The 25,342-nt window shown below is 37.8% G+C and overlaps 1 protein-coding gene and 1 long non-coding RNA gene across 32 annotated transcripts in view; one reads left to right on the top strand and one right to left on the bottom strand.

Annotated features, from left to right (window-relative positions):
- Positions 1-25,342, bottom strand: part of DLG2 (discs large MAGUK scaffold protein 2) — a 2,166,350-nt gene that overhangs the window by 99,108 nt on the left and 2,041,900 nt on the right. The window lies entirely within an intron of this gene.
- LOC103877780 overlaps positions 10,457-25,342 on the top strand; it is an 80,104-nt gene continuing 65,218 nt past the window's right edge. For all 8 annotated transcript variants that reach the window (XR_004177635.1, XR_004177637.1, XR_004177639.1 and 5 more), the window contains exons 1-2: positions 10,457-10,542; positions 13,336-13,474. This is a non-coding gene — a long non-coding RNA (uncharacterized LOC103877780). The remainder of the gene's footprint in view (positions 10,543-13,335; positions 13,475-25,342) is intronic.

The raw sequence follows: 25,342 nt of genomic DNA, 5'->3' as shown, positions 1-25,342 counted from the left end.
GGTAAGAAGGTACATTGATTTGGCCACTCACTTACTCATTTTCATTCAGCAAATACTTTTAAGCATTTACTATGTGTCAATGATGGTTCTAGGAGCTTGGGATCTATCAGTGAATAAAAACAGATAAAAATTCCTGCCTTCATGGATTTTATATTCTAGTAAGAGGAGATAGGCAAAAAACAATAAACATAATAAATAGGCAAATAGTATGATAGGTTAGGAGTTGATTGTTGCTATGGAAAAAGTTAAAAATAGAGCATGGTAAGGGAGATCAGGATTCTGAGATAGAGTAGGACTACGGTGGCAGTGAAGGCTGCATTTTTAAATGGGGTGTTTTTTTAAGGTAGGGCTCGCTGAAAAAGAGATGTTTGAGGCAAGGCTTGAAGGAGGTGAGGGAGTTAGATATGCAGGCATCTGAGGGAAGAGTGCTCTAGGATGGAACAACCAGTGCAAAGGCTGTAAATACAGTTACAGTTGAGTCTGATATGTGCTGTGTTAGGAATTAGTATAGGGTGCTGCTCAGGGATTGTAGTGCTCCTAGGAAGTCTCTAAAGAAGTTGGTGAATGGAGAGACGATTCATCACGATTTACTAGTAGAGGAGTGGTAGCACACCTGCCCACCCCTCCCTACTGAGCAGCCTTATCTTTCAGCCATGTTCTTAATGGAAGCCTCCTCTGTAATAATAGTAATCTCATATTCTTGAGGGCTCAGCTTCCTTCCTTCAGCCTCTCCCACTTCCTAAGTCTCATTGGAAACATGCACATGAGTTGGACCACTGAACAGCTTTTCTTCTTTCAGACACACATGACCACAATTTATACAGTGCAAATCAAATTCTTTTTGAATTTTTTCTAACATTGTTATGAAAGTAGAAGTATTGATTATTATAAAAGAATTCTGCAACTTTCATTCTTTGAAAACCATGACTTTCTCTGGGAATCCTTCCTGAATCTATCTAGATAGGGCTATTTCTTTCACTCTCTGTGCCACATTGCAACCTTGTATGCGCTCTTATTCTTGTGCTTAGCAGGCTACATTTCAGTTGATTCATCTGCAGGTCTATCTTTCCTTCTAGATTTCTTGACTCATCAGAGTTAGGTGGAGTCTTACTTACCTCTGTATCCCTTGCAAAGAGGAAAAGGTGCTCATAAAACCAGGCTAAATTGAACTGAACTAAATTCAGAACACAAACTGTCTGAACTTCAGAAAACTGCCTCATCTTGTTTGGTCTCTTGAAGTTTCCCCATCTGTAAAATGGGATTAAAATATTGTATTTCATCAACTTAAAGATTTAAAAAATTTTTTATGTCTAAAATCAGGATGTTTCTCCACCATCAATGCCATCTCATAATTTAATTGGCAGAATTTTTCCTTTCTTGGTAACACATAGGGTACATCTTACAATTAAGGACAACCTAGATTCAATTAAACATGGTAGGAACTATCTCACAAGTTGTTGTGAAGATTAATGAATTATAGATGAAAAGCCCTCAGATCAGTACCTGAAATAAAGAAAGAAGTAAGCACTGTGTGTGTCTGTGTGTGTGTGTGTGTGTGTGTGTGTGTATGTGTATGTGTTTGCTGCTGCTGTTGCTGTGCTGTTATATATTGTAAGTCATTTAGAATCACCCCATCATTCTCTTTCCTTCTTGTACACATTTTTGCAAACACTTTTAGTACTCTTTCCTCAGTGACTGTTCAAAAAGGGCTGATAGCTCAAATACTGTGCTGCAGTCTGACTTTCACACGGTAAGGTTCTGTTCAGTAGCTCATTTAATTGAATAAAATGTCTGTAGAATATGTCCCCAGCATTTGCCAATAGTTCAGAAATTTAGAGGGAAAAACCTAAAGAGATCCAGTACATTATGTTTATACTTTTAGTATTTATAGTTTATGTGAATATTATTAGTATTGTATGCCAATAGCACAGTCTTTTGTGTGTGTGTGTGAGATGGAGTCTCGCTCTGTCACCCAAGTTGGAGTGCAGTGGCGCAATCATAGCTCACTGCAAACTCAAACTCTGGGGCTCAAGGGATCTTTGCCTTAACCTCCTGAGTAGTTGAGTAGTAACCATGTCTGGCTAATGTTTTTATGTTTTGTAGAGGCTAGGTCTTGCTTTGTTGGCCTAGGTTGGTCTTGAAGCCCTAGGTTCAAGCAGTCCTCCTGCCTTGGTCTCCCAAAGTGCTGGGATTACAGGAGTGAACCACCACACCGGGCCTATAGTCTTTAAACTTTAGCACTTAAGTTTTCAAGGTGCAACATTTTTCCATGCACCTAGTGTAAGTCATCCATATATTCATTCATTAATTTATTGAACACTGGCAACATGTTTGGCAACAGGATAATGGAAAATATTTGTAAGACCTGGGAACACTTGTTTTGCTATTTACTTGCTCTGTGGCTATAGACAAGGTTCTTAAATTCTGTTTCCTACTCTGTAAATTAGACTAATCCTGCCTGAATAGATATTGTTTGAATTCATCGAGGTAACATATGTAAAACTCCTATATCAGGGAGGCTGGTATATAGATAAACGAAAAATTGCAATAATAATATGTATCAGCACAGAAACCTATGTTTCAACTCGACTTTTATGGGATGCAGTAATGATTTAGTACAAATTTGCATTTATTTTAATATTGATCTATCTAACAATATTTACCTGGTCATTCCTCAGTGCCAGATCTGGGACTAGTGGTTCTATTGTCAATAAATACTATGTGAGCTTGGAGCAGAAGATGCTCCATGTGGGCTGGACTGACTGGGCAATGGGTCTTGCTCTACTCCACAGTACTCTCTTTCCAGTTGGTAAAGCAGTCAGAGACTATAGGACTGCTCTGAAAATAGTCAATACAGTGTAACTTTTAGATGCCTGAAACCATGCAATCATGGCTTCAGTCATATTCAATAAATGCTCATTATGTGCCATGCATGATGTTAGGTATTTGGGGATACAGTGTGAAAAGAGAAACAAGGCACTTTTGGAATTTAGAGACAAAACAGATGCAGAAGAAATAATTACCAGTACAACACATCATAAAAAGCAGATGGGCAAGTAATCCATGAGAGTATACCGTGGAGAGAAATGGAAACTATTCTGGAGGGACCAGGTTGGGAAGGCTTCCAAGAGGAGCTGCTGTCTAATCTGAGCACAGCAGGAGCAGGAGGGTGGGCAGAGGGAGCTGCACAGGCAGAGGCTCTGCAATGGGAAACGGCAGGCAGCAAACCTGAAAGAAGATCAATGTCCGGGACATTCCAAGATGAGACCAGAGGGAAGGAGAAGCCAGGTCATGGAGAATCCTGTAGGTCTTATGAAGGATACTTTCTTTTTTTAGAGTAATGGGAAGCCATTGGGGATTTTAAACAGATGTGAGATGATCAGATTTACATTGAAAACAGATCTTTCTGGCTTTAGGGTGGAGAATGGATAGGAGAACCATAGATTGGGCAAGACAGGATGCTGAGATCCCAGGTAGTGGTGAAAGGTAGCAATCCAAATGATGATGGTTTGGTTAGAGTAGTGGCAATAGGATGGACAGACAGAGGTCTCAGATATTTACTTTGGCCAATACCTATCTGTTTGTCAGTCTGTCTGTTTCTCTCACCAAAATCTATGGGCAATGTTTTGAAAATTTTATTACCAGAATAAATCATTTTTTTTTTCTTCGAAAGGAAGCTTCTAGAAATATAAAAATAAAACATGTGATTGCAGACAGGGAAAACAGAATTTCTGGTTTCTGTTCCACTCCAACTGTAGAGCATCCCTCAGGTCCCTAAGAAGAATTTTGGGTCTACTTAAATCAGAGCTTGAAACTCTTCAATCTAGTACTTAGTTCCCAAACACTGTAAATGAAGAACATCTTCTCTTCTTTTATTGATACCATGACATCTCTAAACCTGTTTCCAATCTCACAACCATTTCCAATCTCACAGACATCTATTTGTTTCCCAAATGAAAGCTTGATGGCTTGGAGCATTTTTAGCAAATTTAACAAATCTCCTTGAGATTACCAGAGTAACACCAGGGTGTCCTAAAGTCTAATTACAGGAACTCTGCAGGATGGAACTGTGATTAGTCCTCACAGGAGTAACCACAGCCACTCAACAGAATTCAATAGCTATTTATGGCACGTGTTTTGAGGAGAAGACTTCTTTCTGCTCAGAGGCTGTTTGTATTAATAAGCAGAAGGTGGTTCCTTGGAAGAAGAGAAATCTTGTTCGAAGTTTGATACATTCATAGAGAACAAGAGAAAGTTCCCAGGAGGAAATCAACAGCACATTCAGCAAAACATGTGTATGGACTGAGGGCAATTTGACAGGTGGGGAAACGTTTCTACTGAGAAGAAAAAAAGAATGAGAGATTTCTATTTGATATATACATATTTTCAGTTTTGTCCTTTTTCTTTCTTTTTTTTTTTTTGAGATGGGGTTTCACTCTGTCACCCAGGCTGGAGTGCAGTGGTGTGATCTTGACTCACTGCAACCTCTACCTCCTGGGTTCAAGTGATCCTCCCATCTCAGCCTCCTGTGTAGCTGGGACCACAGGTGTGCACCACAACTGCCAGCTAATTTTTGTCTTTTTTGTAGAGGTGGGGTTTTGCCATGTTGCCCAGGCTGGTCTAGAACTTTTGGACTCAAGTGATCCTCTTGTCTCAGCCTCCCAAAGTGCTGGGATTACAGGCATGAGCCACTGTACCTAGCCCGATACCGTTTTTTGCAGGTTAGCAAAAGCTGGGCTTTGATAAGGAAGTAATTGGGAAACCTGAAGTTGGCCAATCAGCTCTGCTAGAAGCATATAAATTGGGCAGGAAAGCATGAGAGAAACTCAGCCACATTAATTATTGCTACAAAAGTCAGCATCCAGTGGAAGGCAAGCTGGGATGATGCGGGGAAGATGATTAGACAAGGAACCAGAGGTAAAAGGCATTCAGGCTGTCTAACTGATCGCTGGTCAGTGGTGCTTCAAACCAGCAAGATCCAGAACTCTAATTATCAGCCCATAATATAAAGCTATGACTGCTTTTTTCCATTCCACAATCTCAACATCCATGATTATAATAGTTGTCTGGGGACCACCTTGGAATTGGCCTATGTCCCTTTACTTGTTCTCTGTTTTCTCTTCTCACCTGGGCCCCAGTATTTCTTAAGTGTTTCTTAAGAACTCCAAATAGTGTGTTCAGTGCTGAAGGTAAAAGATGAACAAGATGGTATCTCTGCCTTCACACAATTTATGAGACTAATAGGCAAAAAAGTACTGTAAGCAAATTCTTTCTGTTTGGTTTGTTAAATGCAACAATAAAAGCATGTACAATCTGTAGAGAAAAACAAGGGCAGTCTACTCTGAATGACGGGGTGATGAGATGACAGGTTCCTGTTCTGCAAGACCCCAGGCTGCTTTTGATGGTACTAGGAGTTAACCACAGAGCAAAGGGAAAATGTTCTGTAACCTAAGTTTGGGGCGATACCTTTAAAGTTGAGATCTCATCTGTCTTTAGGAACTTCTCATTACCTCCAATTTTAGCAGGGATATTTGACACAAACTGCCAAGAATTATTAATTCTCTAGGCTCTACATCATGGCAATACACTTGGCCAGTGTGCTTCCTGTCTTGAATCAAAGGTTAGAAATGATAGATAAGTGAAATCTGCAAACAGGCTTATGTTGCTTGTAAGTGTTTCATCTTTGAGTTTTAGGCATAACAGCAACTGGCAGTGGAATAATTAAGTAAAATGAATACTTGATTCCCGTCAAATTTGCCAAAAAGAAAGCAGGTATTAGGTTTTGAAGAAATGCCCTACAGACTGGTAATCTGGGGTGGTGGGGAGGAGGATTTCCTGTTTTACAGATGGGTGAGCGCTCTAAGGGAACTAACTTGTGAAGTTAATCAAGGCAGACTGTTTGTCAAGGAAGAGGCTTATTGCCTAGGACAGATTTAGATCAATTCTGGCAAGAAGGAATATCCACAAGGGGCCTTTTTCAATTTGATTTCATCAGTTAGAGAAGATGGAGTTACCAACTCCAAGAAGGAGGAGAATATGGAATCTATAAAATAGGCAGAGAAATATGTATTCAAGTGAAGTAATTTGTTTGATAATCCACAGACATGTGGGTTTCTGTAATTTCTTGATAAAGTCTTATAGTTCATAATTTCTGCAAATTGGCTTTAGTTGTAGTCCCTTACTTAGTCCAAAATCTCCCACTGGGATTTTATATTTCTTTGCTGTTCTGTCTCTCTCATTCCTCTCAACTTTTGCTTTCAGAATCTAACACATTTAATACATCTTCTTACTCACTTTAAATAATTCCTTAGTGTTGTTTTGATAAAACTGTCAGAAATTTTAACAATTTTTTATTTAAAAAACTTTTATTTTATTGCCTTATGTCAATCTTTATAGACATACAACATGAAAATACATGTTATGTATTTTTTTCAGGCAAAGATGCCCTAGTCTACCTACTATCTGTTAGTATGGCATGCAAGAGGAGTAGAAAGTGAGGAAGGAAACTAACAGTTATTGAATGCCTGCTATTGGTCAACCACTACAATAGGCACTTTATATACATTGGCACTGAATAAAAAGAGCACTGTAAATTTGTTACCATTCTACCTATTTTACAAGTTTAAAAAGATAAGGTTCACAGACATCAAGTTCACCTAGCATGTAAAGGAAAATTAGGAATTGAACCCAGATCTGTTTGTGTTACGTGTCTGAACTTGCCACTGTATTTCTGCCTCTGGAGGGCATCTTTTCTCCCAGAGAGGAGGATCACATCATTAGCCCTCAGAGGTTGACTGACTAATTAAAGCTTCTACTTTCATGTTAACTTCCATTTGCCCAGCATACATGAATTAACTACCTACTCCCCATAAAAAACAGTGCTAGATACCGTGTGTGTGTGTGTGTGTGTGTGTGTGTGTGTGTGTGTGTGTTTGTGTGTATGAGCAAAATCTGGCCCCCTCCATCAACGAGATGCTTGTCTAGCATGGCAGATAGTCATGTGCACAAATACAGGGCAAGACATACTGTAAAAGATGCATAAGGGAATGATGAACAACATGCTGCTGAATAAATGGAAGAAGTAATATTAATTCCAATGATGGGGAACAAGACAAGGCTTCATGGAATAGGTAGTATTTGTTGCAAGCCTAGAAATGAAAGAAGTTGGCCAAAGAAAGATGAAAATAAAAGCCTTGGAGGTTGAGGAAACAGAATGAACAAAGGCATCAACTTACAAAAGAATGCACTTGGTTTAGGAAATTATGTATTGTCCAGAATCTCTGGAGTCTAGCGGGTTTGCTTGGGTGTGTAGCGGGGAAATCTGCCTGGAAAAGTAGATGGAAGCCTGATCAGGGCTTTCAAATTTGTCATTCTGCATGTGAAGGGAGCATTACTCACATAATCTCACTGTTCCTGTTGTGCGTATCAACTGCCTTGAGGTACACAGTAGCTTTTTATTCCTTTAGGCATGAGATTCAATGAAAGCACTTTGTTTTGGATGTGGTGTTAGTGGAGAAATCAAGCAGGTGGCTGGAAATGAGAATTTACACTTAGGATCAGGTTGGGGCTAGAGACAGATTTAAGTTATTGGTCCACAGTTGATCATGGAAGCCATGTTTGGCCATTTATCTTTCTCTCTCAAATTAACAGAATTCCAAGTTTTAACCAGGTACTTTGCCATGTAGCTAAAAGACTATATTTCTTTGCATCTAGCTATATCCATGATACTATAACCTGACACATGAAATGTAAGCAGTAGGGGTATATGGTACTTCCAGAAAGTCTTCTTCAAAAGAAGAGGTCATATTTATCTTCCATGCCATTTGCTTTTCGCAAAGGAAATGATGTCTGGCACTTCAGCAGCCAAACTGAACACTAAAGACAAAGACCACACCCTAAGAATGGCAGATAAGAGTACTGGAAGGAACCTGGAGGTCCTTGGTAAATCTGTAGAGCTGCCATACTCACCCTGAAGAGCCTACCCTGATGCTTCTTATATATGAGAAAGAAAGTAACTTCTTGTGTAAATCATGGCTATTTTGGTATTTTTGGGCTTTTTATATGTAGTCAAACTTAATAATTACTGACATACGGTGAAATTAGAAGAAATGTTCAAGAGAGTGTAATGAAAGAGAGGGGAAGGATGGGGGCTGAACTGTGCTTTTTTTTGTTTTTTTCCTTTTTGAGACGGAGTCTCACCGTTGCCCAGGCTGGAGAGCAGTGGCAGGATCTTGGCTCACTGCAACCTCTGCCTTCTGGGTTCAAGTAATTCTCCTGCCTCAGTCTCTGGAATAGCTGGGATTACAGGTATGCACCACTATACCTGTAATACAGGCTAATTTTTGTATTTTTAGTAGAGATGGGGTTTCACCATGTTGGCCAGGCTGGTCTTGAACTCCCAACCTCAGGTGATCCGCCACCTCAGCCTTCTAAAGTGCTGGGATTATAGGTGTGAGCCACCGCAGCCAGCTTGAACTTTGAAGAGTGCCTACATTTGGAGGAAAAGTACAAAAACATGGAGAGTTGAGAGTCAAAGCTAGATTAAAGGTGGATGTTGATGTGAGTTTGTGTTGGAGGAGTAGGTTGGGGATGGTGGCGGAAATTCTATTCAGTCTAAAATGTCTGTTTCTCAAAATAAGAAACAAAGGGCTGATTATGGAACCACTAAAAACTGGAGTGATTCAGGCTACTCCCAAGACAGAGGATTAGGTTATATATGTCCAATTTCTGCACCTTAACTTTACAATCTGTTAATTCATTCTATCGCTTATGTAGAATGATCAGGGATTGTCTTCCGCAGGGAAGGGAAAGTCAAGAGTGGGAAAAAGTATTTCCCACCAATAAAAAAGGGTCTTTGATTATAACTATACTTAAGAATAAGTTCTATTTTTTTTTTTTTTTTTTGGCCTGTGTATTAGTCCATTCTCACATTGCTATAAGGAAATACCTGAGACTGGGTAATTTATTAAGACAAGAGAATTAATTGGCTCACAGCTCCACAGACGATAGAGAAAGCATGATGCTGGCATCTGCTCAGCTTCTAGGGAAACCTCAGGAAACTTACAACCAAGGCAGAAGGAGAGTGGGAAGCAGGTTCATCTTACAAGGCCAGAGGAGGAGCAAGGGGTCAGGGGAGGTGCCACTCACTTTTAAATAACCAGATCTTGTGATAACTCTGTGAGAACAGCACCAAGAGCATTGTGCTAAACCATTCACGAGAAACCGTCCCCATGATCCAATCACCTCCTACCGGGCCCCACCTCCAACACTGGGGGTTACAATTCAACATGAGATTTGGGTGGGGACACAGAGCCAAACCATATCACCCTGCATCTGACACCATACATGAATACCCCTTCTTTGTTCTAGCAGAGGCTATGTGAAGGACAAAACCCACCCATCCATGACTCAGAGGGGTTAGTGGTAAGTTATTTATTGCCTGCTCCCTCTCTTTTGTGCTCTACCTGTGCATGCTGCATCCCATGGACCTTCAGATCCTGGCACTGGCAGTCATTTGTAAGGAGACTGCAAGGAAAGAGTCTCTGAAAGTTCTGCAAGTGAAGAGTAATTTTGGTTTTCCTTAAAGATCATAGACTCTATTATTTGTACTGTAGCTTACTGGAAAGAGTTTCCCAGAGGCTCCAGTCTGTTTGTTAATTATTATTTTTAAGAATCACACACAATGCTGAGAGTTGTTGACAAAGCACCTTCGCCTGTGCTATTTAGTCTTTGTGGTAGTCCTTTGGAACGAGCAATGTTATTCTCTTTGATTTACACTGAGACCTAAAGAAGATGATGAAGAGAAGGTAGATTACAAAGATAATAATGTAAATAGCTAATAGCTATCATTTACTGAATTACTAATAAGTACCAGGTAGGGCAGTAGGAACATAATATTTTTCTAACATACACAATAATCCTGCAAGGTTGGACTTAGTATTTCTATTTTTTTTTGAGATGGAGTCTTGCTCTGTTGCCAGGCTGGAGTGCAGTGGCGCAATCTCAGCTTACTGCAAGCTTTGCCTCCTGGATTCAAGCAATTCTCCTGCTTCAGCCTCCCAAGTAGCTAGAATTACAGGTGCCCGCCACCACGCCCAGCTAATTTTTGTACTTTGAGTAGAGATGGGGTTTCACCATGTTGGCCAGGATGGTCTCAATCTCTTGACCTCGTGATCTGCCTACCTCAGCCTCCCAAAGTGCTGGGATTACAGGCGTGAGCCCCCGTGTCTGGCCTTAGTATTCCTGTTCTGTAGATAATAAAACTGTAGATAATAAAAAGTGTCACTTTAACTCTTAGAATCATCACAAGCTTTACATTAATTGAACATGACACTAAGGGAGCATCTGTGGTGCACTGAGACTCACCCCTTGCAGCATTTTGATTCACATAAATGTCATAATTGACCTTGTGATGCCCCAGGGGGGTACCATTTACCCCTGACCACCTTGGGAAGTTGTTAGATGGTGATGATCCTAGTACAGCTACTCAGTTCATTGAGACTCTGGAAAGAAGTCTGAGATAGAAATACAAGGCTATAATCGGTAATCATTATTAAGGCTTTTATTTGAATAATGAGAAGAATATTTAAAGAACAGGGAAAATGGTTGGATTTTACTGGTTTATTTTTATTATTGTGCCAATAGAATTTATATTGTTTCTAAGCAAATAGGTACATATCAGTACAATCTGTGTTTTCAGTATATTGAAAAAATACATAGCTAAGGAGAATATAACTTGGTGAGGTTGAAGCAGATTTTTTCTATAAAATTTTGTTGTTCTTTCACATTACTTTTTATTCTAATTAGAAAGCAAGGTTAAACTAATATGGAACAAATCTGGATGGCAAACTCCACTTCTTTACATTTCTGGAACACCTTACTAATCTGCATCTGGTCTTAAGATTTCCTTAGTAGGTTGTTCTCTGCACATGGGGAGTTGGCAGTAATGTTTCTGTTTCTGTTTCCCTAATTCTTTACTACTGGCTTTAACTTTGAAACTTCTAAAAAATTATTCTTTGATCATCCCCTTACTAAAGGAGTGAAGGGTCTTGCAAATAAAATCCACAGGACTTTGGGATGCCTCTGACATGGTTTCTTAATCAAGAAAAGTCATTGGAAGTGTTAACATAGCTACAGGTGAGGGTGTTGGAAGTTCATGTTTCACCTTACCTGCTCTCTACATTCTAAAAGTTGCAGAAGTAAATTCTAAAACACAACTTTCTGTAAAACTTAATGATGGGACTGAGGAGTACAATCATGTTAAAAACTATTTTTATATAGCAACTACTAGGTGCTGGGTCCTCTGCTAAGTTCTTCACAGGCATTATCTTGAGTTCTCAAGGGAGAACTCAAGAATCCTACAAGGGAGTAGGGTTAAAAAAAATCTGTCTTTTATAGATGAGGAAATTAAAGCCTAGAGAGGCATTAGCCAAGATCCATCTGCTTTAAAACGAGAGCTTATCTTACAGAGTCATTGTGAGGACTCAATGAGATTGTATTTATTTACCAAATGTTTGGCATGGTATAGGGTTGCTGTTTAAATAATGTTCATCTTATTTCAATGTCTCTTTCACATTAGTCTCAAGCACTTCACTGTCTTCGTAGCATTTGGGTTCTTGAAATCTGTCTGAGAGAAAACTGACAGTGATATTATCCATTGTTTTGATTTATTTTTTATCAAATAGCAGATAATTAGACTGTTGGCCAGAATTTTTCAATTGCTCATCATGGGCCTGTTCCAATATATTACTGGAAATCAGTAATATGATCCTAATTTTTCATGTGTTTTTTTTTTTTTTGGTTTTCTATGATAAAATCATTGGTGGATATGTTTATGTTGGATATAATAAATTTGAAATGTATGAATGTCCTCTTGTGACAAGGTAAGGTATTAGTTAGGGATTCTTTTTAAACTTCCACCCAATTACTTATTTTAGAAAAATGTTAAATACATTAGATGAAAATTGAAACTATTCACAAGTGTCCTGAGATACCACAGAAAGGAGCATGATACAGTGCACTGGAATGGGGAGTCAGGAGCCCTAGATCTCGGTCTTGCCTCTGTCCCTGACTAGCTGGTGGCCTTGCCTAAGACACACATCCCTTCATTGCTTCACAAGGTTGCTACCTGTAAATTGGACATTTCACTCCAGGATCTTAGTTTCATTTTCTGTTTAACTGTTCATAATAACCCAAAATTCCTTAGGGGAAATTCTGCTGCTTTGGTACGTAACATATGGGGATGCAAAGTGAAAAATTCTGGTACCTATGCTTCTGGGTTTTACTGAGGGATCTCACCCTCCATCCACTGATAAAATTCTTTTAAGAAAGTTATATGAGTGAATGATTGTTTGCATTTATTATTAGTGGGTTATCTACTTGTTTAGAGAAGATTGATGATCTTACAACATGGATTAAATAAAATTGTTCCATCTCTCGTAATGTCTTATCATGCCTCCTCATTCATCATCATCATGATCATTATGCTGGTCGAGACAGAAAGTTAATCAGCCACAAACAAACACAAGAAGAATTTCCTTTTTTTTCTGCACTGATTGGATCAAAGAAGGGGACTTGCAAATATCTTTTAGTCATAGTTTACAAAGAACTTCATTCCAAGTTGCCATTGCACTTCATGTGTGACCTAATTCAAACAATTTACATAACTGTATTATAATAGTGCAGTTCTTTATCTGTTTCCCTCACTGGACTGTGATCTCCTTGAGGGCAGGCACCTATCTTAATGACTGTCACGCTGCCATTCACTAGCATAGTTCCTGGTACAATCCCTCATGATAAGATAATTATATTTCTATAATTTGACTTTAAGACTACAAATCCAAAGGCCACCTCAGTACTCTGTTACTGAGTACTGAGGTTATAATATGACGATTGTGCTGAAGAATCAGTTCAGACTGCAATCTGAAGCTCCCAGAAGGATGGATATCTGCATCCTTAACTCACACCTCAAACTGTTCACTCAGCAAACAAAGCAAAAACAATATATCTTCTCTTCTTCCCACTTCACTACCTTTAGAGTTATGTAAAACACTTTAATTTGCACCAGAACACTGGGGAAAGAGAAAAAGGCAGTCAGGATAATATAACAGTATCTTTATGAAGTCCTTGTGCAGTTTTAAAATGTCAGTAACTTCAATTGAGAATATGATAGAGGCAACCTAAAATCATATTTGAAAGCAAACTGAATTTTCTCAGAACTGCCAGAAATTTCTATTCAGTGCAGAGTACACAGTGAAATTTTTCCCAGAGTATGTTTTATCAAATAATTATTTAACTGTTGGATTAATTAGTGTTGAATTGGTTTGTTTTCTACAGGGCCATCAGAGATATTAATGCACTGTCAATCTACAAGAAGGGTATATGATATGCAATTGTTTCACAAACACTGTAACAAATGATTTTGAAGAGGACGTCTTAGGATACTCTGAGTTACTCCAACTTGGACATTTCACAGGTAGGAGAACTATTGAATGGTTCTGCAACGTAAAGACACTTATTCAAGAATATTTCAATAACTGTACTTAGTGCAAAGCCAGGACTGAATTTAGGTAGTCTGGTTCCCAGTCCAGAAGAGTATACCTGTTTTCTGTATGCCATAATGCAGGCCCTTACTTGCCAATGAGAGAGTTTCTGCACTAGCAACATCATCCCTTCTGTTTCATGAAGTCCTGCTGGTTGGATTAATAAATAATGGCATTTTCAGGGCAGTGGGTTGCACCCAGTAGGATATTTAAGATATTGATTTCTAGTACAAAATGACTTTCCTAGAAATATAATTTCCCAGAGGAAGGATACACAAGAAATGTGTGGCTTAAAATTCACCTTTTAGTCATTGTATAAAAGTTGAAAGATAACTGCTCAGTTATTACACAGGAGCATCTGGTGAAAAACCACAGGCCCAGTGATGACAGATACTGGATACAGAGGAATGAGATCCATTTTCCTAATAGGTCAGTAACCTTTTGTTCTATCTGTGGGTGCCTGTCCTGAAGACTGCGCTCCCACTGAATTCTCGAATTCAGCTCCTGAATTCCCTCCTTTCTGCCCATCCATTCCCAATCACATTTTCATGTTGGACCCACTAAGTCTTTTCTGGCAATTTCATTCCTTCTCCCCTGCCCTCTGCATTCCTTTGTGATCTCATTTGGTTTAAATGTCATGTGATGGAACTGGAAGAGCCAAGCAGGCTAGACTTAAATTCTGGCTCTGTCTACACTTGACCACCTAGAAAACCTCATAGGGTTCCCGTGAAGATTTAAATACACCTACCACACAATTATATATAGTATTTAACATAGTGTCTAGCACAAAAGTGTTAAAGAAATAATTCTCTTTGTCTCTAATTGTTCCTTATATATTAGACCAATTTGCCCAATTAGATAAAAGTTAAGGGCAGAGGGCATGGGGTGTGTGTGTGTGTGTGTGTGTGCATCCTCACTCTCCACAATGCTAGAAACATTTTTTCATTCAAAAACAATCTGTTAAATGCCTCATAGCAGCAGAACATCTCACAGTAGGTATTTGCAATTTATTTTATGGTAAAGCTTATATGAGAGTAAATAAAACACTGTATGCAAATTTCTGAAAACAGTGCCTAAAAAACTAGTAAGTCTATTATCATCACTAGAAAGTACATACACTTATTTTAGTGCTATGATAATACTTGGGATGAGCTATTTACCCTATCCTGACTCCATCTCAAGGGATAATGATTTTTGCACAGGAACAGTTAATCCAATTGAAAATCATCACCTCCTAGAGATGGAAACAGACATAAACAGGAAGGAGCCATCTAATTCTTAAGTTTTGGGTGACACGTTGCAAGCCTGGAGTAAACAGGGATGACAAAGCTCAGCATTCTCAACCTCAGAAGCGTGGCACAAGGATGAGTCATATCTAAGCAGAATATTTTCTTGACTTCGCCAAGTCATGTTTTCTTTGCAGAGGTTTCATGGACTTAAAACTAAACTGTTTATAAAAGCCCCTTTTTGGTCTATGTTTAAGGCTACTGTTTTACAGAAATAGCAATAGAATAAAAAAGTTGGAGAAAGAATTGGAAGATTGGGAACCTGGTTTTGCCTATACCGTGTACTCATGGGAAGATTTTGGCCTTTCTCTGTCTTGGTTTTCCCAACAATAAAATGTTATTTTATCCAAAGAACACTAAGTATTTTCCATGTGCTAAGTATTTACTGTTTTAGGTGGTGGGGTGCTGGACATAAAAAAGGTAAGTAAGGCAGAGTCTAGTGAGAAAGAGAAAAGTAATTTGGTAATTGTAATTCAGCAACTAGTGCTAAAGGCATAGATTGCAACAGAGGACTTAACCCAAGAAGAAAGAGTTCAGAGGAAATCTCCTCCAGGACCTGGAGCACAGTCTGTCTGGGTAGGTTGTCATAAGTATAGAGAAGCTGGTAGCTGCATGCAGAGTGAGTTGCTTTACAAGGTATAGAGACCTGAGACCACTTTGACAAATGTAGAAACCGCAAGGAATTCATTCCAGGTAGATATGGTTAGATAAGGATCATACAAAGCAATAGAGTTGAGAATGTCAAGAACTGATGAATTGAAGAGAAGCAGTAAAGACTAGATTAGACAGTGTTTTGTGTATCCTGCTACAGGAAATGATGGACTCTTTCTCTTCATATGCATATATATGTAAATAAGGTGTAGGATCTTATATGTGTAAATAAGGTGTCTGTAAGGACACAGATAGGTAAGCATTTTCAAGGATCATTCTTACTGTGGTATGATTGGCTTGGCAGGTGGCAGAGAACAAAAGCAAGAAAAACTATTAGGATGCTGTTGCAGCAGGATGCAAGTAATGATGAGTGTCTGAGCTAAGGTAGTAGCCATGGGGATGAATATTTGAGAGCTTTTAAGGAGGCAGAATCAACAGAGTTAAGTGAATTATTGAATGAGGATAGGAAGAGAAAGGGATGATGCTGAGGATTTGGGCTAAGGTAATGGATGGAAAGTGTTGTCATTCCTCCAGACAAAGTGATACAGAAACTTGGCTGGGAGGGATTTGCAAAGGATGAGCATGAGGTACCCAGGGGACATACAAATTAAGAAGTCCAGTAACAGTGGGATGGATATCAGGAGCTCAGGAGACAGATTTGGGCTGGAACTACCAAATTAGGTCAAAATTAAAGCTAATGGAAATCATTTAGTGAACTGAGATTGCCCTTAGAGATTAAAGGAAGAAAAAAAGCTGAAGGTAAAACCCAAGAGAATAACAACATTTTAGAGGAAGAGGGAAAAGTCATCCAAGGAACTGTGGATGAGAGTGGGCAGACATATGAAGATAACCAGAGGGAAATGTCACAGAGTGCAGGGGAGGAGGAAGATTCATAATGTGATAATGGTCAGTGGTGACAGATGATACAGGAGTCCAAGAAGCTTGAAAAATGTCCAATGGATAATTCTCTCTCTCATCCCCTCCCAGGTTGTCATGAGTTCAGAAAAGATCATGGAAGGAAAAAGCTTTGTAAAATCGCATACACAACTGTGTTTCATTATTATTTCTTGTCTGCTGACCTACCCACAGTGTTGCTCTATCAGAGGACTTAAGATGTTTAAACTGAAGCCCTACTTCCATAATCATTTACTTTCCTGTTTCCTCGATTTATTAATGAGAAATCAACCCAGAAAGAGTTAAATTACTTATCACTGTCACAAAGGAATAATGTTGGTTTTCACAACATCCCAGTTTCAGGTATGACCATCAGAGTCATTCAGAGATCTGAAGTACAGATTTTTCCTTCTTTGAATGCCAGTATTCCAGAAATATCATTAATAAATTCATTTAAAAAATCTGTTTTAAGTACAGAAAAGTAGGTTGCTATTGAAAGCTTTGTGCTCTGTTTTTCAATTCTGAATTTGATTCGTTTAACAATGAAGCACATCTAAATTCTTAAGACAGTCTCTGAAGGCCATTATAAATCACAGTGCTATTTCTGACAATTATGTCAGTAAGCTCATGTCAGGGGGCATATGACAGGCAGAATGGCACAGAAAAATGGAAAGAGTACAGATTTAAGAATCAGAATAAAAATCTCAATAATAGCAGCCATCTTATTGAATTTTTTGCTATATGTCAAGTCCTTTACATATATTATCTCCTTTTTTCTCTTCAACATTTTAATCCTCATTTTACAGATGAGGAAATTGAAGATCAGAGTGGTGAAGTGGCTTTAGGTTATACAAAAGGCTCTGGCTAAGAAGCTGATCTGGGATGCAAACCCAGGACCGTTATATAATGATTGTTCCAGGATACGATGCCAATGTAGGGGGCAGAGAGAGTCAACCCCAGGGATATTTTCTGTTATCCTTGTAAGTCAGGCAGTGAAGAGTGGAGAATGGGGATTTTGAGTTAATAGAGGACACATCACACAACAAAGATGAAAATACTGCCTAGACAGGGGACTGGTTAACAAAGCAGGATATTAGGAAGATCTCTGCCATGGCAGGGGCCATGTGGAAGGACTCAGCCAAGCCAGTCAGAAAAATTCATCCCATCTGAAAAATTCTTCAAGCTGCAGCAGAACTGGGACATCTGTTTAAACGGGACAGCTTCATGGGATTAGCTTCATGAGGACATGTTGAATGAGAGTCAGACTTTCCATCACACTCCCCCATGAAAAGAGAGAATGAACTAAGCTTATTTGCCTTGTCTATAAAAAATAAGTTAAACCTATGGCTGGTCACTTTACGCACTTAGCAGTGTCTGGGACATGGTAACTACTTCATATCCACTTGTTACTATTATTCTAAATATCTATCACTGTCAAGTACGCTAGTTATGGGTCCCATCAGTCTAGCACCTTAAACACACACCCCCTCAAACTCATATGCTGATTACAAGAGTCTACTGGGGGGCATCAAAACTCTGCAACCAAGGTTCACAGGTAAAATTCTGAGACCTTTGATGTTCATTAACGTACAGAGTAAGGATGAAAATTCTTGTTAGTTCCCAGGATCTGTGTGATGAATTTAAAGAAACAATGTAAGCACCCTGTGAACTGCAAATGACTAACCAAATGTGAAGGAATATCATTACTGTTATTACTATTACTGGTTATTATTATTTTTAGAATACTCAGGAAAACACATATTCTCATCAAACACTTTTCTTAATAGTTTAGATCAATTTCCTTAATCATTTTATTCTGAAGAACTTCAGGTAAATAGTAATGGAGGAAAAGTGTATGGGGATCTACGCTTAGGTTAAATGACAGATGAGTTACTATAGTTATTTATTGATTTATTTATTGAAACGGAGTTTTGCTCTTGTTGCCCAGGCTGGAGTGCAATGGTGCAATCTTAGCTCACTGCAACCTCTAACTCCTGGGTTCAAGCAATTCTTCTGTCTCAGGCTCCCAAGTAGCTGGGATTACAGGCATGCGCCACCACACCCAGCTAATTTTGTATTTTTAGTAGAGACGGGGTTTCACCATGTTGGTCAGGCTGGTCTTGAACTCCTGACTTCAGGTGATCCACCTGCCTCAGCTTGCCAAAGTGTTGGGATTGCAGGCATGAGCCACCGCGCTCAGCTAGTCACTATATTTAAATAAATATTTATGGTTTTTTTCTTTTTGAAATAAATTTGTTTTGTTTATTCAATTATTTTAACTCAAGCAATTTAGCAACTGTTCATTAAATCAAGATACAATGTAAGAGGTCAAAGAATTACATATTAAGAACACTGGAATCTAAAATAAAAAAAAAAATCTGGCCGGAATTCTACCTCCTCCACTTATGAACTTTCAAACCCTTTTTTTTATAGCAAAGGTTATCCACTGCTGTCAAGATGACCTTGAACAATTTTGTGACTTTCTGAGCCTCTTTTTCCTCATTAAAACAGAGATTGCATCACCCACTCTGCTTACTCACAAGGAATTTGTGAGGATTAAATTAAATAATGACTATGCAGATAAAACTACTGTTATTCAGCCGAAGAGAGGCGTGTGCATTAATAAGCACAATGATAGGTTATTATATATAGTGAGAAATATTACTGATGAGCGGACTGAAGCTGTTCATTGCATATTCTCTCTGTAAGAAATTCTAAATTGAAAGCTGATTATAGTCAGAAAGATGCTAGAGATTGGTATGGGATCAAAGGTAATTTTAATGGCTAATGTCAACATCATTATCTGATGTGTTGATCTTAATATTTTCATATTTCATGTTTATCTTTTATTGATATCAGGTACTCATTTAAAAAATCACATTTCTAAAGTATACATAATAATATGGAGAAATAATCACAATATAATGCTAAGTAAGTAAAAGAAAATATAACTCTGTATGGAGGTGTGATTGTAATTTCATTTTACATATATATAAAGATACAAAGCATGTATACTAAAAGAATAATGTTTCCTTTGCAGTGGTGGAATTATGAGTGGGTTATCTTTGGCTTTACATTTTTCTGTATCCTCCTAATTTTATACAGTAAACATTTTTAAATGTTAAAAATGTTTAAAATGAAGAATCTTATAACCTTCACTCCAACTTACTATAATTCATTATTTTATATTTTTGTTTTATATTTGAAAAGCACACCTTTGGGCTTGAAGTCATCTATTACACACACTTATTAAGGACTTTGTGGGGCATGGCAAATGGAAATGGGAATGTGAGAAGTTAAGATACAGGTGAGAAGATTAGGAGTATGAGTCAGTGATAAGAGACATAATCTGACTAGCTGTGTAACTGTTAAATTTTGAGAAAAGGAAGGTTGGAAATTGACAGAAAGTCACAAAGCTAGAAAACAGGATCAAATCTCTTACCTTTCGGGGTCAGAGATAAAACCTAGGAGCTTCTAAGAAAAAAGTAAGATGATACAGGCAGGTAGTAGACCTATCTCCCCGTACTCAAGGCAATTGAATACTCAGTACAGAACCCCAGAAAGCTACATGAGCAGTGAGGATGTAAGGCCATCCAAAATCAGAAGGTCTATGGAAAACTCTAGTCTCACATTCAACCACTGAAGGAAAGGCTTTTAAATGGCCAGCTACGCAGCTTCTGCGGGAGCATCTGCTGAGGTGGAGAGGCAGCTCACTCCTGAGTAAGGCAACTCAGTTCTTTGTTGGCTGGGTCTCTTGGTTATACAAGAGTCCTTTCTTACTCTGAATGAATTCCTTAATTCTAGTTACAGAGAGTAAGTCCACTCCCTCTTCTGCCTGATAACCATCCAAATAATGATAGTGACACTAAGGACTTGAACCTGACTCTTCTAATTTCAAAAGACTACCTCCACCCCATCATTTTACAGCATCATTAAGGCTTTCTGGTTAATTGGAATTATTCTGCCAGACTAAGTGTTTCATGTGCCATTTAGTTTTTTAGTAGCTTTTTATGATTTGAAAACGATATGCTGTTTTACTCCTTTTTCCCAACTAATTGATATGTTGATCTAACCTAATTAATAAACTTTTTTGTTTATTTACTTTAGGGATAAAAAATATGCCCGATTCACATGATTAGAATCAACTTATGACTAAATAAATTATGAAGTCATGAAATATGTGATTTATCCTATCAAAATGATTACAAAAGAGCAATTCCAAAATGGTGATTATAGTCTCCAATTGAAGTCAGATTCAGGTCTTAGTCATCTCTATGTCATCAGTTAGGCATATAACTGCTCAAATTATCACTAATAGAGATGTGGCTATAAGTGTCTTAGTACTGAGTTCATTTGCAGAGGAATATAATTACATATTTGGCATAAATACAATCCAGAGACTGTCCAGAACGCTCTTCTTTTGCATATCAAAGTCTATTTACTACTAAAATGATTCTGATGAATGATGCAACCTTATTCTTTTATAGAACAGACTAACAGTACACTGCACTGTCCCAGAAAAACACAAAAATCATTACCTTCATTTCTAGAAACATAAACTTTGGAAGCCGAAGGAAAATCTAACCTAAAAAAGGTAACATTTTATTGAGAAGAGTAGATAATTGTCAGTAATTGGGCATTTTGTTATTTATTTTCATTTTAGCATCACTTTTTGCTAAAATGTAGGAACCTTTTATTTATACTAAGCAAACTGAGCCCTGGGATTATGTATGACTGGGTGCATTTGAATGAACAACGGATAAGTTTGTCCGCCAATACAGGATAACTATATATGGTTCAGTCCTGGAGGAGCACAATTAACTTTACAACAGTGCTTGGAAGTAGTATAACATATTGGAAAGAGCAAGCTTTGGATATGGATAGATTTGTATTGAATTCTAGCTGTATTCTATATTGAGTTGGTGAACTTTTGAGTCTCATGCTTTTCATATGTAAAATAGTTAAAACCTTCTCATGTGGTTGTTGTAATGATTAAATGGGGTAATATATAAAAGCATTTTTCAGAGCCTGGCACATAATAAGCATGCTAGACATGTTAATTTTCTTATTCTAAACTCGGTAATTAATCCTAGAGAAGTCCTCCCCTCACCACATTCTTTTACAGGCACCCAGTTATGAAACTGGAGATGGAGAAAGGTGCAGGGTCCTTTGAAGTCAAAAGTGAAACTCAAATGACAGTGTCCGTCTTTTGCATAAATAGCTGTTATATCAGCATGTATTGATTTTAAAGATGATGTAGACATACTTCAATCAATTTAAATTTCCTTTACAGGTAATACAGGGGAGTATAAAAGATATTTTTATATATGTAGGGACTAAACTTATCCCAAGTATATTTGATAAATAAAACTATAAAAATACAAATATTGCATATAAGACAGTATTTTTTAAGGTTGGAAATGAATGTATAAGGATATACAACATAGTCATTCTCTGATTTTTTAAAAAAGCCTTTTAAAATTTTTATGTGCTGTGACTGTGATCTGATCATTTCTCAAGTTACCTTTGTAAGTGCCTGTTTTCTGATGGCCTCTATACATTGTCATTCTGACCTGAACAAGCAGAACCATTAAAGTATTATAGGTTCCCTCTATCCTGAACTGAACCAAACTCTCATGATTCAAAATCTGCAGGATGAGCTGCTACCTCTGCCATAACTAGAAAGTAGTAATCAAGAACCTTCCATCAGAGCTGTTGCTTCCAAGAATGCACACTTTAGCTAAGCTCCAGGGATCAGGATGTTGCCTAAAATGATTGGATCCAGGGACATGATACAGTTCCTATGTCAGCACAGCTAAAAAGTAGATGCCCTAGGCACAACCACTTGGCACTTGTGAAATTATTGATTAAAGAATGGAGATTCTGACAGCACAGCTCAGAAAAGCCCAGTACATCTTACAACCACTGTGTATGCCAGAAAAAAGTAGCAGATGAAAAGGAAGTACAATTTCTAACTCATTTCCATATTCTAAGACTTGCCTAACTACATTTGATTGGCTGAACCTAAATTACATCTGATAAGCTAGAGACATAGCATCTCCAAGGGTATATGAGATAGGTAGTGAGCAGCTTTCATCTTTAAAGATGAAAGAAGGAACTCTAATTTCTATGCAAGATGGAGTGAGAGAAATCAGCTTTAACCTCCTGCTTCAAAAAACCAAAAGTAAATAAAATCAGACAAACTACAGGGAATAATGATTTCCCAGACACCAGACATCAGACAATGAAGGACAAGAATCTTTAGTAGATGGGAAACAAACGAGGTAACTGCCCCAGCTTACTGCCTCGACAGAGTCTCCAGGCCATCAAGCAGGGAGAAAGAACCTAGGGGAAGCCTGGCAGACTCTCTTAGTTGAAGACATGGAACTGAGAATCTGAAGAGACCAACATGGCTAAAGTTTGCAGAAAAGAGTATCAGAGAGAAGAGAGCTGCATGGAAAGAAAATTCTGGAAATATGTTGAGAATCACTCTTGAGTATTTAGCAGAGTACTGGCTGGCATCTGTGTGCATGAAGAAACTACAAGAGGCCAGAGAAAGAACCATTTTGAAGGATGAGTAGGATCAATACTTGGCATTTGTAAAGGGCTGAGATTAGTGCTGGTTCTCATCAGCTAAACTAGAAAACTTCATAATTCATGAGGCATTAAGTAGTATATTCAGAAAAGTCTTGCTTCAGTAGTAAAACATAATTACCCCTAAATGCTGCCCTCCCATCTAAAAAAAAACTTAAAAGCAAAACTTGAACAAAGATCAGCAAAACTTTAAAAGATCAGTTCCATGATACATTTCATTATTTACAGAAATGCAAAAATATCTGGCCCCAATAAAGTAAAATTCACTATGTCTGGCATTTAGTCAAAGATTACCAAGCATGAAAAGAAGTAGAAAAATATGACCAACAAGGGGAGAAAAAAGCAACCAATCAAAACCAACCCATACTGACACAAATGTTAGAAGTGCCAGAAAAGAACATTAAAACAATTCTATAATTGTATTGCAGATGGTCAACAAGTTAAATAGGGACATGAAACATATAAAAAAATCCAAATTAAACTTGTAGGCATAACAACTACAATGTTGAAAATGAAAAAGTATGCTGAATAGAATTAAAGGCAAATTAAACACTGTATAAAATATTAATGAACATAAAATACATAGCAAGAGAAACTAACCAAGTTAGTTACTAACCAACTAACCAAACTAACCGTGAAAAAATAATTATAAAGAATGACAAGAGTATCAACGAACTGTGAGACACCCTCAAGTAGCCTAATACACATCTAATTGGAGTTTCCAAAGTGTAGGAAGAGTGAGAAGGAAAGGAAAAATATTTGAAGGAATCATGACCAATAATTGTCCAAATTTTATTGAAAACTATGAATATTTTAATCCAAGAAGCTTAATACCACAGAAGCACAAGAAACATAAAGAGAAATATACCAAGACACATCATAATCAAACAGATTAGAAGCGCTAATAAAAAGAAAAAATTTATTTATGCCAGGAAAAAGAAAGATGCTTCATGCGAAGAGAACAAGGAAGACAAGGATGACAAGAGGCTTCTCATCAGAAACAAGATAGGTAAGAAAACAGTGAAGGCAACATCTCTAAAGTTACCTGCACTATAAGAGTCAACTTAAAATTCTATATCCAGATAAAATATCTTTCAAAGATAAAGGCAAAATAAAGATTTTGTTTCAAATATAAAATGCTGAAAGAATTCTTTTTTTTTTTTTACTGTTTTTTAAAAATTTATTATTATTATCATACTTTAAGTTCTAGGGTACATGTGCATAACGTGCAGGTTTGTTACATATGTATACTTGTGCCATGTTGGTGTGCTGCACCCATCAACTCGTCAGCACTCATCAACTCGTCATTTACATCAGGTATAACTCCCAATGCAATCCCTCCCCCCTCCCCCCTCCCCATGATAGGCCCCGGTGTGTGATGTTCCCCTTCCCGAGTCCAAGTGATCTCATTGTTCAGTTCCCACCTATGAGTGAGAACATGCGGTGTTTGGTTTTCTGTTCTTGTGATAGTTTGCTAAGAATGATGGTTTCCAGCTGCATCCATGTCCCTACAAAGGACACAAACTCATCCTTTTTTATGGCTGCATAGTATTCCATGGTGTATATGTGCCACATTTTCTTAATCCAGAAAGAATTCTTTAGTAGCAGATGTGCACTTAAAGAAATAGTGAAGGAAGGACTCCAGGTAGAAGTGAAATGACACCTAATGGAAGTCTGGATATACATAAAGGAAGTACCCTGGGAATGGTAACTATGCAGATGAATATGTAAGCCTTTTTCTTGTTATTTAAACTTCCTTAAAACAATTGTCCACTGTGATGGTTAATACTGAGTGTCAACTTGCTTCGATTGAAGGATACAAAGTATTGATACTGGGTATGTCTTTGAGGGTGTTGCCAAAGGAAATTAACATTTGAGTCAGTGGGCTGGGGAAGGCAGATTCACCCTTAATCTGGTAGGCACAATCTAATCAGCTGCCATCGAATATAAAGCAGGCAGAAAAACGTGAAAAGGAGAGACTGACCTAGTCTCCCAGCCTACATCTTTCTCCCATGCTGGACGCTTCCTGCCCTCGCACATCGGACTCCGAGTTCTTCAGTTTTGGGACTTGGACTGGCTCTCCTTGCTCCTCAGCTTGCAGACACCCTATTGTGGGACCTTGTGACAGTGTAAGTTAATACTTAATAAACAATTATATATATATATATCTCTTATTAGTTCTAATAGGAGATTATGTATCTTAATAGTTCTAATAGGATATATACAATTGTTTTTATATACAGAACTAATAGGATATATATATAATATATTTTATATGTATAATAGGATATAATCATATATAATATATATATATATTTTACCCAACAATATATTCTTTTCAAGTGCATATGTAACATTTACCAACAAAGATTATTA

Source organism: Papio anubis, chromosome 12, assembly GCF_008728515.1.
Source record: "Papio anubis isolate 15944 chromosome 12, Panubis1.0, whole genome shotgun sequence".
NCBI classification, from domain to species: domain Eukaryota; kingdom Metazoa; phylum Chordata; class Mammalia; order Primates; family Cercopithecidae; genus Papio; species Papio anubis.
This window is presented reverse-complemented; position numbering and strand designations above follow the sequence as displayed.